Below are 12740 nucleotides of genomic sequence, written 5' to 3' on the forward strand. Positions count from 1 at the left end.
TGAAAACAGAGGGTAGGGCTTAGGGCTTGGGTGTTCGGGTCTGGTGATCAGCCTGATGACAGCAGATAGAAGTGTAAGGACTCTGACTTCTTTGTGGGCACCCAGTCTTCCAACAAGACAGCCTGCAGTCAAGTTCAAGCTCACCACTTGCAAGCTGTGGAACAAGCTTTGGGCAAGTCATTTAACCTCTCTGGACTCATTTTCTCACTGGTAAACTGTCCAATTTGTGGCCCCGGCGTCATATGGCTGCCATGAGGATTAAATTAATAAATATATGTAAGTGTGCTGGAAGGGGGCCTTGCACATGGTAAGTGTTCTAAGTTTGTAAATATCATTATCTGTGGGGCCAGTGCAGTGGTGCAGTGGGTTAAGCTGCTGCCTGCAGTGCCAGCATCCCATTTGGGCATCTCATATGGGCACCAGCTCAAGTCCCAGCTGCCCCACTTCCTATCCAGCTCTGCGCTAAGTGCCTGGAAAAGCAATAAAAGATGGCCCAAGTCCTTAGGTCCCTGCACCCATTATAGAGACCCGGATGAAGCTCCTGGCTTTGGCCTGGTCCAGCCCTAGCCATTGTGGTCATTTGACTAGTGAACAAGCAGATGGAAGATCTTTCTCTCTCTGCCTCTGCTCTCCATCCCTATAATTCTGCCTTTCAAATAAATAAATAAATCTTTTTTAAAAATTCATCACTATCTAGACAAACTTGGACAGTTCACTTAACTTCAACTATAAAAATTAAGATAACTGTAATAATACTCATCTCACAATCACACACATGACAGGGCTTGCGAAACAAAGGGCTTATAAAAAGATCAAGTATGCGCCTATCTTCCTGAGGACAGAGATCGCCTAGATTAACCTCTCTTTGGGTCTTCCTCAATGTCCTGGATGGGTCTGGCATATAGCAGATACTCAGTAGGTGAAGTGAGCGTCAGAAGAATGTTTAAGTCCCAATCATGAGTCAAACCTCCCACATTAATTGACTCATCAATTTTTCCCTAAATGAGGGTGTTTGACCTTTAACACCTTCTCACTCTCAATCAAGGGAGGAAAATCCCTGTTGGGCCGGCTCTCTAGGTTCCAGCGATGAAGTAAGGCTATTGTCGGAAAAAGAATTTCACCCTTGAATACCGGACTTCTCCAGGTGAGAGCTGAACTGTTGCTGGTCAGGCCTGAGACTCATGGATGTCGTCAATTCATTAAGGATTTAGATTATTATTATTTATCAATGATAGAGCTTAATTTGTTAGTTGCAGGACATTATTGCTATGCTAGATGTAAATCTGTTGTTTTTTTATGCAGTTGCATAAATATTATTTGTCAACATAAGAAATTTTTATATTGACTTGTTGGTCTCGCTTATTGAGAACCCGGGCTCTCCAGAAACCCTAATGAGCAGAGTGGGACGTACGTTCAGGACTCCCCAACATTAAGGGACAAAAAGTCTTTCCCATCACACTTCTATTCCCTGAACCTTGCTTTCCTTGCCTTTCCAAACCCCTGTCACAAGAACCTACATCAGTCCTTCCAGTATCCTTTCAATCATTATCTCTCCTGCCCCCACCTGTTGCAATCTCCAATGACTGACTTACCAACTCGGTGACATTTCCTTGACTTTTCTACATTTCAAACTTTCGGTCAGCTTCTCATTTGGGAGCTCTTACTTTGGTCCTCACTGCACCGCCTGGGTCTCCGTTGCTCCTCAGGCCTGACCTGTCCCCCCAGCCTCCCGGCCCAGGCCTCAGCCTCTGCTTTCCTCTATCCTGAGAATCACTCGCTCTTTGGTCTGATAAAGACTCACCCCTCCCCTGGCCCCTCCCAGAATAAGGCTGGAAAATCCAGCACCTCCACCTGGGTGTCTGCAGCTCACAAGGTCTAAAAAGCGGTTAGCCATCATTGCTGAAGCCAGATTTTCTCCCTATTCAATGCTCCCAATGGCATGCACTTGTCTCTGTCCACTCCATGTTCCAGAGGTGCAGGGTGCACACTTTGGGCAGGGACTGCCCATGGTGGGAAATACAGCAGCAAGCAAGCATGAGCCCTGCCTCATGAATGGGAGAACTCAGACAAGAAGCCAAAGATAAGGGAAGGTGTTTGCCACAACAGTTCAGATACTGTTTGAGATGCCCACAATTCGTAGCACAGAACTGAGGTTTGAGTCCCAGCTCTGTTTCCAATCCAGCTTCCCAGTAATGTGCACCCTGGTAGGCAGCAGGTAGTGGCTCAAGTGCAGGGGCCCCTGCAACCCACATGGGAGATATAGACTGAGTTCCCAGCTCCTAGCTTCAGGCTGGCCCAGCCCCAGCTGTTGTAGATATTGAGGATTGAACCAGTGGGTGAAAGATCTGTGGGTGTGTGGGGGTGTGTGTGGGGGTGTGTGTACCTGCCTTTCAAATAAAGGGAGAATAAATAAATAAAAACAAAATAATTGAAAAATAAATATAAAATGTTCAGATGGCAATGGGCACCTTAAAGGAAAATACAAAAGATGTGGGGGATAGTATCCACAGGAGCTCTATCTTACACAAAGGTTTAATCCCTGGGTCCACGGGCACTCATCAAATGAGCCTGAAGAAAGAAAGATTTAGGAAATGGATGGAAGGGCAGCCCTGGAGACCCAGGTGGAAGTGCTAGGGGATAAGAAAAAAATTGGAAGTGAAGTCCCAGAACCAAAGCCAAGACAATGTTTCAGGTAGTCAGCTGGAGCCAGGGGCTCTGTCATTAGGCTTAGCATTATGGCAGTCACAAAAAAAAAAAAAAAAAAAAAAAGAAAGAAAGAAAGAAAAGGAAGAGGAAGAAAGAAACAAAGGCAGTTTCAGCAGAATGTGGAGAAGGTGACCAATGAGAGAATTGGTGAGAGACAAAACAAGAGACAGCAGAGCAGGCACTTGGCACAGTGACTAAACCATTGGCTGGGACACACACATCTCGTATCATAGTGCCTGGGTTCAAGTCCTGGCTCTGCTTCTGATTCCAGCTTCCTGCTAATGTGCACTCCAAGAAGCAGTAACAATGGCCCAAGTACTTGGGTCCCTGCCACCCATGTGGGAGACCTAGATTGAGTTCCAGGCTCTGGACTTCAACCTGGCCTAGACCCATCTGTTGTGGGCATTTGGAAAGTGAGCCAGGAAATGAAAATCTCTCTCTCTCTCTCTCTCTCTCTCTCTCTCTCTCATAAAAATAAAGAACTTTTAAATAACTAAAACAAAGACAGCAAGGACAGGTGACCTTTTCTAGGATCTTTGATACAAAGAGCAGAGAAATAGAGGAGGAGTTACAACAAAGGCATGATTAAGGTTTTCAGGGTAGAAGATGCGCACATTTTTGTGTTGGTGGATGGAATTCAGAGAAGGAAATTTTGAAGATGCAGTGAGAGGAAGAAGAGACAAGCGCAGCAGTGAAGCCCTTGATGGCAGCCAGGATTGTGCTCAGCTTGGGAAGCAGAGCACAGGTGGGGAGTTTGGCTTAAGATGGGGCAGAAGCCATTCTCTGGGATGACTTCTCCCTGTTCCCTAATCTCTCCTCTTTTATCCATATTCTTGAGATCTTAACACTTGAATCAATCACCAAACATGGTCATTTATTCACCCTATAAAATCAATCACTTTTATCACTTGCTTTTCATCCTCCCTACTGTCACTCACAGCCAAGTTATTACAAGTCTTCTTATCTATAAAAGATGACAGAACATATTTGTTTTATGGTTGAAACACAAGCACTGTGCCACTGCCTGCCCACATGAGCAGAACGACCCATCTTTTTCCAGAGTCCCCTCTCCACACACTATGAGTTTACCACAAGACTGCACACGCAGCCCAAGGATCAGACACAGAGATTCCAACCCCCTGAGACCCCTTCCCACAGTCCCTCGGGCCCAAAGGCCTCCTGTGTCTTCACCAGCTAAGACAGAGACCTGGGGTCCCTGCTGGAGTCCTGAGAATGACAATTGCAAAGATAAGCCCCCAGTAGCCAAAACTGCCACCTTGGTCATCAACATCCACTGGTAGGCAGGGAAAAGAAGAGACAATTTCCCAGAAGGATTTCTAAGCTAGGCTTGCAGGTGATATCCATGATCACCACTAACTGCAAGCAGGCCAAGAATCTCCAGTCTCCCTAGGTTCCCAGGAAGAAGAGAAACAGCTGTTTTTAGGACAGTAATGACGCATGAACATCTTAGCAGCCCAGGGTAGTAACATTTGTTTTATAAAGCTAAGCTAAAGATAAGAGATTCTGGGTGCTATAAAGTCTCTCGGCATGTTACTGGACACAGCCACAGAGGTAAATGATCAGCCTCCTTCTCCCTTTCCCTCTCCTCCCTCATCTCTCTTCTCTCCAAGCCCTCCTACCATTTTTCCTTCTTTACCATTTCTAACCTTTAATGTTTCTAAAACTTCTACTTTTCTCAAACCACTGCCCACTCCCCACCCCATCTAAAGAATGCTGGAAATTCTTCCACAGCCTTCAGGACGAAGTCATAACCCCAGAATTTGGCAGTAAGACTCTTCTCAACCTTCTTGCTCTTCCATCCCTTATTCTCAACATGAAGCAACTCCATCTCAGAAGACACTGTGCAGGTCTGCTGCAGGTGTACTGTCCATTCTCTGGCCCCACTCAAATCTCACTCATGTTTCAACAACTAATTCATTTCCTGCCTTCTTCATGGACCTCCACTCACCACCCAGATGTCTCTTCTTCACCCAAGTCCTGTAGCACATCTCACCTCTTTTTTTTGAAGATTTATTTTATTTATTTGAAAGACAGTGTTACAGAGAGAGGCAGAGGCAGAGAGAGATGTCTTCCATCTGCTGGTTCACTCCCCAGATGGCCACAACAGCCAGAGCTGTGCCAATCCAAAACCAGGAGCCAGGAGTTTCTTCCAGGTCTCCCATGTGGGTACAGAGGCCCAAGGACTTGGGCCATCCTCTACTGCTTTCCCAGGTCACAGCAGAGAGCTGGATGAGAAGTGGAGTAGCTGGGACTAGAACCGGCACCCATATGGGATGCTGGTGCTTCAGGCCAAGGCACTAACCCACTGTTCCACAGCACCGGCCCCCTGCATCTCACCTCTTCTTCCTGGATATTTGTAACACTTCTTCATGTGGCTCATGAAAGACTTTGTCAGTTTTTGTACCACAACTGTGTTGTGATTCCTGAGGGCAACAACCATTGTCTATACTTCTCCCCATCATACTCTTGGACATGGGTCAGTACTTTTTTGCACAAAAGGTGGTTAAATAAATATATGTTCATCAAAGCACAAACTTCAGCTATAAGAGGCACTAGGAAGAGCTCAGATCTGAGCTTAAAGCCAAAGTATAACATCTTCAAGCTGTATGAGTAAGGTCAAGGTCATCCTTAAGGACATGTCTAAGTCAGAGCTAACTAGCTGTCCAGCAAGGTGGCTGAGAAGAAGGTGAGAGTATGTAGATAAAGCACCTAATAAGTAACTGAAACATGGTGTGCCTTCAACGATTATTCATTCCCTTTCCCAGCTACCCTACTGAAACTAATAACACAGAACAACAATGGACAACCGTGTTGGGGGACAGGCAAAGGTAACAAACACACTTTACACTGCAAAGCTCAGAGACCCTGCTCTGGGATGCTTCGTTCTTTTGACAAGGTTTGACGACTCTAAGGATTGAAAGGAGCTTCAGGAAATGCTGAGATGCCAACAAATTGGAAATCAGGGTTATGTCAAGAATTAGCTCCAACCCAAAGGTTTGACTTCTGAAGGGTACTGGAGACTGCCCACCATGTTGTTGCAAGAAGGGGAGTGCTCAACCCTAAAGAGTAGCTGGCCCAGCTAGCCCACATTCAGTAGCCCAGTGGTTATGAGTCTGGCCTATCCTTTATTTTATTAAAGAAAATTTGTCTTATTAAAAAAGAAGTTTGGGGCCGGCGCTGTAGTACAGTGGGTTAAAGCCCCAGCCTGCAATGCCAGCATCCCATATGGACACCAGTTCGAGTCCCAGGTGCTCCACTTCTGATCCAGCTCTCTGCTATGTCCTGGGAAAGTACTAGATGATGGCCCAAGTCCTTGGGTCTCTGCACTCACGTGGGAGATACAGAAGAAGCTCCTGGCTCCTGGCTTCAGATCCTCGGTTCTAGCCAGTGCGGTCATTTGGGGAGTGAACCAGTGAAATGGAAATCCTCTCTCTCTCTCTCTCTGGCTCTACTTCTCTCTGTAACTCTGTCTTTCAAATAAATAAAATAATTCTTTTTTTATATTTTTATTTGACAGATAGAGTTAGACAATGAGAGAGACAGAGAGAAAGGTCTTGCTTCCATTGGTTCACCCCCCAAATGGCCGCCACAGCCGGAGCTACGCCAATCCGAAGCCAGCAGCCAGGTGCTTCCTCCTGGTCTCCAACACTGGTGCAGGGGCCCAAGCACTTGAGCCATCCTCCACTGCCCTCCTGGGCCACAGCAGAGAGCTGGACTGGAAGAGGAGCAACCGGGACTAGAACCTGGAGCCCACATGGGATGCCGGCACCACAGGCAGAGGACTGACCAAGTGAGCCATGGAGCCGGCCCCTAAAATAATTCTTTAAAAAAAAAAAAAGTAGACTCTGGAAACAGTCCACTCAGGCCTTCAGTGTCCAGGTGGTGATTTTGTCCTTTTCAGTGATGTGAATCCTATGCCTGACACCTCATCCCAGTGCACAGCATGCTGTATGGCCTGGGAGATGGTTTCACACAGGTGTTCTTAACCCATGTTGGACCACCAGAAGGAATTGCACATCCCATACACTTGTTCAGCACAGATACCACTGACTACTGACTACAAAGTCACCGGTCACCATGGGGCAGCTGTGAATTCTACAGAACAGATAAAGAGCTTAAAAGTCTCTGGGTCCAACCCAGCAATGACCAGCTCGGTGTAGTAGAGACCAAACCATCTCAGACAAGAGGTTGGCCACCATGCTCACGAGGGACCTTCCTTCCCACTCACACAGGTTCAATCAGCATTTAAGGTGCTGCACAACTGTCTGGACATTGGTGGTGAGCCCAGCCAGGCCGACGTATAGCCAGGTACCCACGAGAAAGACCTCCCGGAAGCCTGTGGTTGCCACCTGAGCCTGAATCCCGAAGCACTGGTCTGCAGCAGTGGCTGTACTGTCCTGCCCCTTCATGGCCATGACGTGGACATAACAGACACTACTGCAGTGTACTAGGATGCCCAGTCACTGCTGCCAAACGGGAGAAGAGTGTGGACAAATGGGAGAAGCAGCAGCATCACTCAGGACTGGACCAGTAGTTTCAGGTTCCCCTTGCATGTGGCAAATTTCACAACTGGCTGAGAGAATAGCAACTGTGGGGGACACCCAGCTGAGCCCATGTCATTTAGAACATGATGGGCATTCATAATCAGCCCTTAAGGCATGCGGATCCGGCTGAAATGCCCATGAGAGTATTTCAGGCATGGAAAGCCAAGACACTCTGGGGGAAAAAAAACCTAAATGAAAGATCTCCACGAGTGAGATCCCAGTGGAAAGAATGGGTCATCAAAGAAGGAGGTACCTTTCTCTGAAGGGAGGAGAGAACTTCCACTTTGACCATGGCCTTGTCTAAAAATTATCAGAGTCAGTGAACTCAGGGGGCTTCCATAGCCTTGGCAGCTCATGACAAGAGCCTAGGGTACTTACTGAGGCCATAAACAAGAGTGTCAATTTGTTAAGTCAACAACAGGAGTCACTGTGCACTTACTCCTCATGTAGGATCTTTGGCCTTAGTGTGCTGTACATTGAGATTGAATGCTATAACTAGTACTCAAACAGTATTTTTCACTTTATGTTTCTGTGTGGGAGCAAACTGTTGAAATCTTTACTTAATGTATGCTAAACTGATCTTCTGTATATAAAGAGAATCGAAAATGAATCTTGATGTGAATGGAAGGGGCGAGGGAGTGAATAAGGGGAGGGTTGTGGATTGGAGGGATATTATGGGGGGGGAAGCCATTGTAATCAATATTCTGTACTTTGGAAATTTATATTCATTAAATAAAAGTTAAAAAAAAAAAAAGAACATGATGGGCATGTGCAACTCAGGATAAAGCCGGACTCTGCACTTACACAGAGGAGTGCATGTGTGTGCTGAAAGAAGCATGAATGAGTGAACAAAACTCACTGCACATTCTTGCAAGAGCAGCCTCTAAGACTCTGGTCATCTGAGAACAAAGGCAGAGCCTCTGCTTCTCCCATGGGCAGCTGAGCCTCCTGCCCACCTGCTTTCCCAGGTAAACCTGAGTAAGGTTGATTCCACAGTCCATCCATACCAGGGCTTCCCGCTGAAATCCACCTTCATGTCTTCGGATGTGCCCCAGTGTGAGAACACTTATGTTGCATGGGGCCAGTGTTCCCTAAGTGCAGTGCCAGGTTTGCTGCCCCATCATCATTACACGACTGCCCAATGTTAAACCAAACAGCAGGAGGATACACAGTAACAACTTAATAAGCATGAGTACAGACCAAGTCAGGGCAGTCACCAGCAAAAATGCATAAAGCATTCGAGTAGTGGGAATGGCATTTGCCCATCTCCACTCTCAAGGCCACTCTCAGAGTTCAAGGGCTCCTCCAGGATCACGCATGGCTGGCTGGCCACTTTATTCCCAAGCTTTCTCTGTCTCTGAGACGGAAACTCATTTAGAGCAGCTCGTTTGCAACTTGGCTGCCTGTTTTATCCATATTTTACAGACGAGAGCACTGAGGCATAAGTGAAATGACCTTCTCAGGGTCACAGAGTTGGTGGGTGGCAGAGCTGGAATGCAGGACAATGGGCTCCAAAGTCACCTTCCTACCCATGCCTCCCTGCCCCTTCTGAAACAATGACTCACCGGGACTTCACGGTTCTGGCTACAAAGGATGGAGAAAAGAGACAAGACGATGGTGAGCCTGCAGTGACTCCATAAGCCCCCAATGACTGATTTAGAGAGCCCATTGCAACACAAAGGCACTGAAGAGCAGGGTGACCAGGGCACGTCACCATAACAACACTCCTGTCCTATGCCGCGGTCTTAGGTGGTCTCCACACCGCCACCTCCTCACTAGTGAGAAAAGTGGTTCCCGAGAGTTACTGCTGAAAATCGGGAAAGATGCCTCCATGCAGGCCAGGCCTCTCACAATTCAGGAGGAGCAGATCATGAAAAGGCTTGCACATGACAACCGCACACTCACAACAGCCAGCCACACACCCGCACCCCAGCACCCAAAGTCCAGCTTCAGCTCTGGTAGAGAAAACTGTGCATGGGTGACATGGCCACTCTGGACGTGTCACGCAGGGCATCCGTGCCAGATCCCTGACCCATGACTGAGCCCAGCTGGTTCTCATTCGCTTCTGGGGCCAGGCCTGCTGCGTGGCTTCATTTAATTGTGTATTGATGGTTTGATATCTGTAGCCAGAAGCCCGCAGGCAGTAAATGCCCTTTTCCATCAGTTCAAGCAAGAAAATGTACCTGCCATGGTAGTATTTGCTTCACTGGGCTGCTGACTTATTTTAAGAACTAAATCTTTCCTGCTACTATATTTTTTATTCTGTGATATGTACTCCAAGCCTGACATTCATAACTTAGGGTCTAGGACAGGAGCATCCTTGCGGGTGAGGGCATAGTGCCACCTAGTGACCACTCTCTCAACCACAGTAAAATTAAATAATGGGTAATCTTGATAGACAGGAAAATGCTCTGTGCTTTGCCTGAGAACCTGTACACGCATTCTTCTCTTCTCGCATAACAGATCTTGCCTAACAGCATTATGCTTACTTTATTTTTAAAATGAATAAGTTAAGACACAAGGCACTAGCAAGAAAGCTGAGTACGTTTTTCATTTGCCAGCTCTTTCATACTTTCCAGCTTTGGTGTATGTCATTTATAAATGATGAGCTCATGAGAGAGAAGAGCTAATGCAACCTCCGGGTGCCCAGAGCACGACCGTGGAGAAAGGCAGCCCTCCCACGGGGCCTGATGCCATCGTCTTGTCTTTATTTAGTTTCCCAAACCAATGTCTCTAAACTTTGGGTGCAAGATTATCCTCACAGCACCTCCAAGGAGGAAAAATCCCAATGTTGATTATCTACAGGTTGCCACAGCAACTCATGTGTAAAGAGATGGAAAGCCCTTCCCCTGTGCTGAAGCAGAGATGGGGCTGTTCACAGCCCTCGAAACTCACTGCCACCGTGCTTCACTAGTGCAAGAATCAAGAATTAGCATCCTCTCAGCACCCTGCAGTCCTGGACTTCAAACTCCCATTTCCTTGCAGACATCTAAACTAGAATCTGTTGACCTGGGCAGCATGGGGTCAGATCAGGCTTTGTTCCTGGGATGGCTGTCTCCGTGCACTGTAACTCGTGGCATCCTTGACTTCTCCACACCAGATGCCAAGGGTGCCCGTCAAACCCTAAACCCCCACCCCAGGCACCACAGTACTGCCAAATGTTCCCTGGGCATGCAAAATCTTCCCTGGTTGATAGCCACTCACCTAGAAGGCAAGTGCTTACGAATATACTAGTAAGAACCACCACCACCACTACTGCTACCTTTTACAAGGCACAGACTGTCCAGTAGTCTAAGAAGGAGATGCTGGTCTCCTAAAAAGCACAATTGTGTGCTAAGATCTTCATGGTCTTATCTGATGCTTACAACCAAAAAAGTAGTCTGAGTTGACTCTCTGAGGAAACAGTTACAAGACAGGCAAAGAAACTGAACTTCAGACATGTTGAGTCGGCAGTGGCACAGCTACCGTTGGAAACGAGGCTCTGCTGACTCCAAAAGCTCATCACCACCTCTGGCTCCTGGGGCCACAGGTCTCACACAGCCCTGGGGCAGGCTTAACTCTCCCCAGTCCTGCGAGAGTACACTAGCACTATTTGAAGGCCATATCCAGATTCAGGCCTAAGGGATAAAGACTGTAACTGTCCTCTATAAGAAAATCCATCTAAAGTGTTAGTGCTGGGGGGATGTGAGGTTGCTGGGTTTGAATCCAGATCCTGTGGCCAATATCCTGGAGTCTCTGTTCATTTGTTTCCAAGATTAAAAAGCTTTTGAAGATCAGCAGCTCTCTACCCTGGCTGCACACTAAAATCACTTGGGAAACTTTTAAAAAGAAATATTTAGCATCTCTCCTCCCCAAAGCAATGAAACCAGATTCTGGGGCTTGGGCAATGACATTTTAGAAAGCACCCAGGTACTGTGTTGTGCAGCTAGAACTGAGAACCATGGGCCTGGATGAACTGTAAGACCCTCAAATTCTGTGTTTCTGCTTCAGGTCCCAACCACTCCGACTGGAGCCACCATTTCACCCCAGCACGTGCCCCTGGGATGTCAGCACATGCAAGAACTGTCTCAAGAGACTGTCCCAAGAGTCTTGAGGCATTCCCTAGAATCCCTTCACTCACCCCCACCCCCCAGTCCCTGCCGATCACGTCCAGCATTTCATGATTCCACCAAAAAGTAGCAAAACCCACTCCAATCTCCCACGGTACAGAGAGGCTGGAAAGCCCTAGGAAAAGCTGGGAAGAGCAGGGAAAAGGACAGAGGACAGCTGCATCAGCTGAAAGACTATCTTCCTCCTGGCCTCACCGAGCACTTGCCCTGCCTGACTTTAATAGGGCTAATTCTAATCCATGGTCCTCTAGGAGGTGAGAAAAGCTCCCCTTTCTGAACATGACTCACTGACTCCTCTCTCAGATCCCAAAGCAGAGTGATAATGTCTCACTCAGCAGGTGCCTGAGAGCAGCTCTGGCAAAACCAATGGGGCTTTGCAAGCTAAGAGCCCTGGCACCCCACCCCTCCCTGGCCCTGCACTCGCTCTGCAACAGGAGCCCTTCTTAGACCCCAACAGTGACAGCAATCAGCAACTTAACATCAACTCACACTCCCCAGAGGCCGGGCTCTGTGCAAAGTATTCACATGTCTCTGCCTCCAGACTCCTTCCTCCCAGAACAGCTGGAACACTAGCAGCCCCTGTTTAGCCCCTGCTAAATGACCTAATGACATCCATGCATGGCCATGGCACAGCTATCCCCAGACTCAACTGTTGTCCATCCAACAATTCCATCATAAAGTCCAGCGACCTGGTTACTAACAAGTCCAAGAGACAGTTGTTTGTTGTGGAACAGGCCTTGACAAATCTCATTACAGCGATTGTCATAGGTGGGTGCATTCCACTAGGCCCAGGAGGTCAGACACTGCCCTGCCCCATCCTGTGGGACACCTGTGCCCCAAGCCTTGTGTGCTGAAGCTGCAAGCAGGCCTGTGGGCCAACTCATTCAGAGAGCACGACAGCCCTGCCCACTAGGGATCCAGACAAGTAGTGGGAGAGGATCCGCTGGGACCACAGTCCGTGACCCCAGGATCCCAGCATCTGAGCCCCTACAGTGTCCTGGCTTCCTCTGGCCTCCGCACCCACCACCCAGAACCAATGGGCAGAGCCCAGACACTTGGGCCAGGTAGCCAGCTTCACTGGACACTACAAACATCGCATTCAGGTGCGAATCCCTCTTCTTTAACACAGGACAGAAACCTTGAGGGCAGGAACCACATACTTTTTTTTTTTTTTTTTTTTTTGGACAGGCAAAGTGGACAGTGAGAGAGAGAGAGAGAGAGACAGAGAGAAAGGTCTTCCTTTTTTCCATTGGTTCACCCTCCAATGGAGGCTGCGGCTGGCGTACCACACTGATCCGAAGCCAGGAGCCAGGTGCTTCTCCTGCTCTCCCATGCGGGTGCAGGGCCCAAGGACTTGGGC

General features: G+C 47.9%; 1 long non-coding RNA gene and 1 pseudogene across 5 annotated transcripts in view; both read right to left on the bottom strand.

Moving 5' to 3' along the window:
• Positions 1–2242, bottom strand: part of LOC127483400 (uncharacterized) — a 189809-nt gene extending 187567 nt beyond the window's left edge. Inside the window, exon 1 of one of the 5 annotated variants that reach the window (XR_016219666.1) lies at positions 1593–2242. This is a non-coding gene — a long non-coding RNA (uncharacterized LOC127483400). The remainder of the gene's footprint in view (positions 1–1592) is intronic. The other 4 variants (XR_016219667.1, XR_016219668.1, XR_016219664.1 and 1 more) reach the window with 4 other exon arrangements.
• Positions 2243–2450: 208 nt separating this feature from the next.
• On the bottom strand, positions 2451–7651 carry LOC149122544 (proteasome subunit beta type-3 pseudogene; annotated as a pseudogene).
• Positions 7652–12740: the final 5089 nt, after the last annotated feature.

This window comes from Oryctolagus cuniculus, chromosome 13 (genome assembly GCF_051225735.1).
Source record: "Oryctolagus cuniculus isolate XC-2025 breed Fujian yellow rabbit chromosome 13, ASM5122573v1, whole genome shotgun sequence".
In the NCBI taxonomy this organism is placed as follows: Eukaryota; Metazoa; Chordata; class Mammalia; order Lagomorpha; family Leporidae; genus Oryctolagus; species Oryctolagus cuniculus.